At 32.4% G+C, this 6,803-nt stretch overlaps 1 long non-coding RNA gene across 1 annotated transcript; it reads right to left on the bottom strand.

The window, feature by feature from the left end:
* Positions 1-2,430: 2,430 nt before the first annotated feature.
* On the bottom strand, positions 2,431-5,257 carry LOC140875578 (uncharacterized). Its single transcript, XR_012148510.1, has 3 exons — positions 5,049-5,257; positions 4,853-4,910; positions 2,431-2,668 (listed from the first exon to the last, which is right to left on the bottom strand). It is a non-coding gene; the product is annotated as an uncharacterized lncRNA (long non-coding RNA).
* Positions 5,258-6,803: the final 1,546 nt, after the last annotated feature.

Genomic DNA, 6,803 nt, shown 5'->3' with positions numbered 1-6,803 from the left:
CACTCACAAGCCAAAGCTTCAATCAATACAAAAATGGTTCGAAATCTCCAAAACTCAAACCGACGGCATAACGGCTATAAACTGAACAAACTGGAAACGCAGACAGCAGTTCAATACCGATATAACCTCATATCAATGCCCAAAACAACAATAACAAAGCAAACTCATCAATCTCAAAATCCACATTTTCGAAAATGGCTTCCAATAATCATAACAAATCTGAGCGTCGCTCTAATTCAAAACCGACAGATAATAAACGATCAGAACTCTGTTTAGAACAACATACTCGAATCTCAAACAATTCTAACAAAATCCAAAAACTAGAATGCATCCGATCGTAGAAAAACTTACGATATAGCGGAGCTCTCGCTGCAGTGATCGCTAAACTGCCTTCAGAAATAAATTCCAACGGCCGGATCGTGCTCGGACTGAAATCCCAAAGCTTGGAAAAGCTTGGAGGCGTTCTAATGGAGGGAGACGTCTTGGAGGAGATGGAGAAGACTTTGTCAAACAAATTCTAAGAGTAGATAATATATAAAATCCATAATTTGCATTTTAGTCCCTAAAAAATCTAATTTTTGCAAAAAGGACCCTGATCAAAATCAAGTCGGCTCGTGAACTCTGTAATCTCCGATTAACTCAAATAAATTCATTTAAGATAAAAACGGGGCGTTACACAACTGCTGCATCAAAACATGATTGTCTTGGCTTTTTAGACCGATTAATTTTGGTGGTTTCAGTTGAACACATGTGAAATGTTAGATGCGTAGCCATCTGGAACTTTAACTTTTTTCAAAACCTTGCAAAATATACCCTTCTCTTTTTTTCCCCCATTGAATAACATGATGGAGAAATAAAAACTCTACTCGATCCTTTCTCAATAGGATGAAGTGTTGATCTTATCCCAATTTCTTGCAAATCAAGACGTGATTTCATACTATCTTTTGTTTTCCCTTCCATATTCAGCAATGTCCCCCAAATCGATTCACAAACATTCTTTTCAATATGCATAAGATCAAGGTTGTGACGTATCACATTATCTTTCCAATATGGTAAATCGAAGAAAATACTCAACTTTTTCCAATTGTATGGTAGTTTCGGATTATCATCCATGGTTTTTCCGAATTTCAATTTAAAAATTTTCAACTCGTTGATCGCACTTTCTCCAGAAAGTATGGGTGGTTGTCTTCCGTACTCTTCTGTTCCATCAAAATGTTGAGCATTTTTCCGAAACTCATGGTCACTGTTCAAAAATTTGCGGTGACCCATATAGCAATATTTTTTTCCATTTTTAACCACCGTGAATGAGTAAATTTGTGGCACACTGTGCATGCAAATTGACCTTTGGTGCTCCACCCAGATAAGGTTGCATATCTAGGAAAATCACTTATCGTCCATAGTAATGCGGCATGCAATTGAAAATTTTGCTTGGTTGATGCATCATATGTCTCCACTCCTACCTCCCACAAATCCTTTAAATCAGCAATAAGGGGTTGTAAGTAGATGTCGATGTTATTTCCAGGAGCAGATGGACCAGGTATTAGCAACGACAACATAAAGTATGGTTGTTTCATACACATCCATGGCGAAAGATTATATGGCACTAAAACGACTGGCCATGTACTATGCACCACACTCATATTTTTGAATGGATTAAATCCATCTGAAGCTAATCCTAGCCTTATGTTCCGGGGATCCTTTGCAAATTCCGAGTGGTTATGGTCAAACGTTTGCCAAGCTGGGGAATCAGCTGGATGTCGCATGTAACCGTCTTTTGTGCGAGATTTAGAATGCCATCTCATATGGGCTGCTGTTTTGCTCGACATGAACAAACGTTGTAACCTAGGCTTTATTGGAAAATACCATAAAACCTTGCGTGAAAGTTTTCTTTTCTCACCAGTAGGATCACCTTCAGAAGTTTCCCATCTGGGCTCATCACATGTTTTGCTCTGAACTCTTTCTTTGTCCAACCCCCAGTACAAAGTGCAATCATTTGGGCTAGCATCGATCTTTTCGTAACCAAGTCCTAATTGCCTCATCAATTTTTCTGCTTCATAGTATGACTTTGGTAAATCTTTCATGGCGTTAGGAAATGCTTCTCTCAACAAATCCAAAAGCATATCGAATATTTTATTGGTCATTTTTCCAAGACATTTTAAGTGAAGCAAGCGAATGATGAATGAAAGTTTTGAGAATTTCTTGCAGCCAGGATATAACTCTTTTTGCAAATCATCAATTAATTTATAGAATTTTTGGGCCTCTCCAATTGGAATATCTTTATCCCCTTCAAATCCTGATGTATTGTTAATGTTGTCATCGTGTTGTGGATCCCAAAAGCCTCGTGAACTAGCCCTTCCATATCATGTACATCATCACGATATGAAACGAAACTAGATATTGAAGATGCACTACATGAGATCTCTCCATGAGCAACCCAGTCAGTGAGTATAACCTTTGATAAATCCATCAACCGTCAAATGATCATAAGCCTCCTCTCTTGAAACACAAATGCCAATCTTACATCTTGCACAAGGACATGCAATTTTTCCATTTATGTTTGCATTAGAAAATGCAAAATCTAGGAAACTCTCCAGTCCTTTTCTGTATTCCTCAGTTTGTCTCGGCAAATACATCCAAGTTTTATCCATCACAAGTTTGATAAAAATATCTACTAACACAAGTTCAAAAAACAAATATATAATATATGTATATATATATGTGGAGTATGAATATCAAACAAGACATATCAATTATAAATTATTATATAAACTATAAATATAAGAAATGAGATGATATTAATTTTTTAAAAGCTTTTAAAGTAGAATCACTCCACAATCAACATGTTATATAATAAACTTCTACTTATAAATTAATTTACATTCAAAATATTAATCTAAAATTACTTCACTCATAATTAATTGGCGAAAACATTACTAAAATAAATTTACAAGCAACGTCAACATTACTAAAAGATCTACTAACACAAGTTCAAAAAACAAACATATAATATATGTATATATATGTGGAGTATGAATACCAAATAAGACATATCAATTATAAATTATTATATAAATTATAAATATAAGAAATGAGATGATATTAATTTTTTAAAAGTTGTTAAAGTAGAATCACTCCACAATCAACATGTTATATAATAAACTTCTACTTATAAATTAATCTATGTTCAAAATATTAATCTAAAATTACTTCACTCATAATTAATTGGCGAGAACATTACTAAAATAAATTTACATGCAACATCTTAAAATAAAATTTCTTTCTCATAATTTAATTGACACAAGAAAGTAATTTATAACATATCAAGGTGGAAGTATCGATCTAAGCCAAATTTCGTTAATTTGGTAATTAACTTTATTTTTATAACTATTGCCTATTGGTACTGTTTTGCTTTTTTATATTAATTTTTTTAAAAAAAGATATTTTTTGACAAATATTATTATTTTATGTATTAATAAATATTATTTAAAATATTCATAATATTATATATATAAATATATATTTTTTCTTAGCTCTTTCATACAATTAACTACATTATTATTTTAATTATGATGAAGTATTCTATAAATCAACTCATCTAATTACCCATCTCTCAATATTCTTTAGTCCACCCCAGATTTCAAGCAAAAAAATAATATTTGATGCAAATAAAGAATTTCATGTTTCAATTACTTTTCAAGACAGAGCAATCCCAAACACATTGTTCCCAAAAATCCAAATCAAACAAAGAATATCCAACCAACATCTACTTGTTTACAAAACTTTTAAGCTCCAAAGGAAATTTGATGCAGCTAGTGCAATAAATTCAAATGCTTGCAACTACTTTACAAACATATAACTGTCAACTTCTTGCAATAAATTTAACAACATTTATATGTCTCTCTCTAATTTTTTTTCTCCTCTCAAGAAATCTAGACCCATCAAATATTGTGCTTGAGAAATTATTTCAATCACATGGAACCATTACTACCCATCGTGGCCGCAACCCACATATATTTTCAGCATGTCATCTCAACTATTTTATTGGCTTCATATTAGATATTATTGATTCATTATTTTACGTGTGATAACTAAGGAATTGAAAATAAATTAGCACAGGATAGTTGCTGCCCACTCACTAAAATAAATCCCCCAACAGTTCTTTATGAGCTCACACTAGCAAGAATTTCCATATATATTCACAAAAAACTAGAAACTCACAGTTCCAGGAACTTACAGATTCAGAATGATATATGAGCTATGGACGGAGGAAACTTCCATAATTTTACAGAAACCAAATTCAATAAAATGAGAAATAAATTCCAATTTTACAATATGACTTGCTCCAGCAAGTGAAAAGAAGCAAAATAACACGGCAGTCAATACAAACAAGAGGTAATTTTTTTTAAAAACAAAGATATGCTATTTCTAATGTGTTCAAATATTTTGATTTAATGGCTCTTCATGATCAGACTGTGATGCTGAACAGGTAATCTAGGATTACCAACAGCTTTCTCAGTCTCCTCAAGGAGCTGCACCGGAGAGTTAACTTCGCAAACTCACAAGTCCTGTCTTGTGGCAGAAACTAACATCTATTTCAAAAGAAATAGGGCCAATACAAAATCAGTTTACAATATGCATTGCTAATACTATGTTAGTGAGACTCAAAACTGCCTACGACCAAGACTTGATCGGATCGAATCTAGTCAAAACAGGGCAGTGTGGTCCTTGATAAATTAATTAGTCGAGTACAACAATTAAAATCTCACGAGCAGTCTGCTAAATCAATGAAATTAAAATATATTGGATTGACTTTTACACTTCATGAAAACCAAAACAAAATAAAAAAACATACCCAAACAAGATGGTTGGAATGGAACGATGGTTTCTCTGCTGCAAAACTCAAATCACCGCTGAAAATTAAACAGGTTTTTCTGGGTTAAAATTACAACTTCTTTAAGAAATAAAAATAAATCACTCGAAAATAGAGCACAAAACTTGCGACGACCCAGGGCTACTGATTGCCAGAGACGAGAGAAGAATTAGATTACCTCGGCGGGGTGGCAAAAGGTGAGGATGGCGGCGTTGGTGACAAACGGTGCAAAAGACGCTGATGGATAAAGACGTCGGGGGTGCGGGAGGATCCGACGGAAACGATTTTCCAAATCACAGAAGTGAGATTGTTGCGGCGTGAGCGAAGATTAGGGCGCTAAAGAAATTTGGGGATGCTAATAGGCACGAGTTTGATTAATAAAATTGGAGGGAGAGATTGGAGAGGGGAAAAAATAGGCGTGAAAATGTAATATTTTTAGTGGCATTTTTTTAATATTGTCACAATAATATATCTAATAGGGTTTTTATTTTATAAAATTTTCTTTTTTAATTAATGTCGTGATATGTATATATTAATGACATTTATTAAAAATGTCATTAAAAAAATGTCAAAAAATGTATTTTTTCTAGTAGTGCGCGTTTACAAAAACAAAAATTTTACAGCACTGTTAATTATCTTGGACTCCTAGACAGGGGAATTAAAAAAAATGAGCTAGGCAGACTAGGATATATATATATATATATATATATATATATATATATATATATATATATATATATATATATATATATATATATGCATGTGCAAATTATATTCATGTGGTAACATCATTGATCTTACAACCATCATGTCACTGTTCGGAATATGTTCAATGCTTATCGAGAAAAATTGGCTATTCCCTCTTAAATATAAAAATATATAAATTTAATTTTATTGTAGCATATATAACTATTCTTTACCAAATATTGCGAGTAATATCCAAATCAGAACATAATATTAGATTCCTGTATACCATGCATGTTATGACCTTTGAACGTATATTTCCAAGAATTGCAACATGGGTAATGCTACATGTATACGGAGTGTTACACGTTGGCTTACACAATGCACTTGAAATTACATGATTATCCTATATGTATTTTTGAAAGATTTTTTCCAAATAAAGTGCCGAGATAATCATGTAATTTCAAATGCATTGTGTAAGCCAACGTGTAACACTCAATGTACATGTAGCATTACCCTTGCAACATAGGCTATCGAATAAAAAAAAATTCAGAATGAGGCCTGGATAAAGAATTCGAATTTCTAAATTTAGTACATTGGTAGCACGACCTTGTGCAATATTTCACCAATATAGAACAAACATGGGACTTAACTCAAATATCACTATTCCATATTTTTTCAAGCAAAGGCACAAGACCTGTCCACGTTGCTTGGGCTGATTAATTTAGGCTCCACGTATTAAATATCTGAATGCATTTATTTAATTTTGTTTTTTTTTTCAATACTATTTTAAGTACAGGATTTAACTTAATTTTGTTGATATATTTTTTTTAAACTTTCGAACCTCCTAAACGTCGACTTGCAATTAAGGTGATATACACGTATATATATTTATAATTTATTTATTCCATTCGAATTTACGATTTTTTTTTATCATACTTGTAACTTGCTAGCTAGCTAGCTTTGAGTATATACCAAAAATATTTAATTTAAATCGGTCAAATTTATTTTGGAAACTTGTAGCTTGGGATTTTTTTTTTAATCAAGGATGGAGTGAAAAAATATAAATAATAAAAAAATGGTGTAGTTTATAAAGACGAATTTAGATGTAAATAAAGGTAGATTTGTTTGCCGAGGAATCCGCTAGCTAGATGAATTTTTTCGAGACTTGTACATTAAGAATTCAACAATGGAGGTCTCATTTTAGCTTTTAACTTTGAATAATATCTTTGCCTTCCATCCATACGGA

The sequence above is a fragment of the Henckelia pumila genome, chromosome 1 (genome assembly GCF_033568475.1).
Source record: "Henckelia pumila isolate YLH828 chromosome 1, ASM3356847v2, whole genome shotgun sequence".
Taxonomy (NCBI): Eukaryota; Viridiplantae; Streptophyta; class Magnoliopsida; order Lamiales; family Gesneriaceae; genus Henckelia; species Henckelia pumila.
Note: the sequence above shows the minus strand (reverse complement) of the source record. Positions and strands in the feature narration are given on the sequence as shown.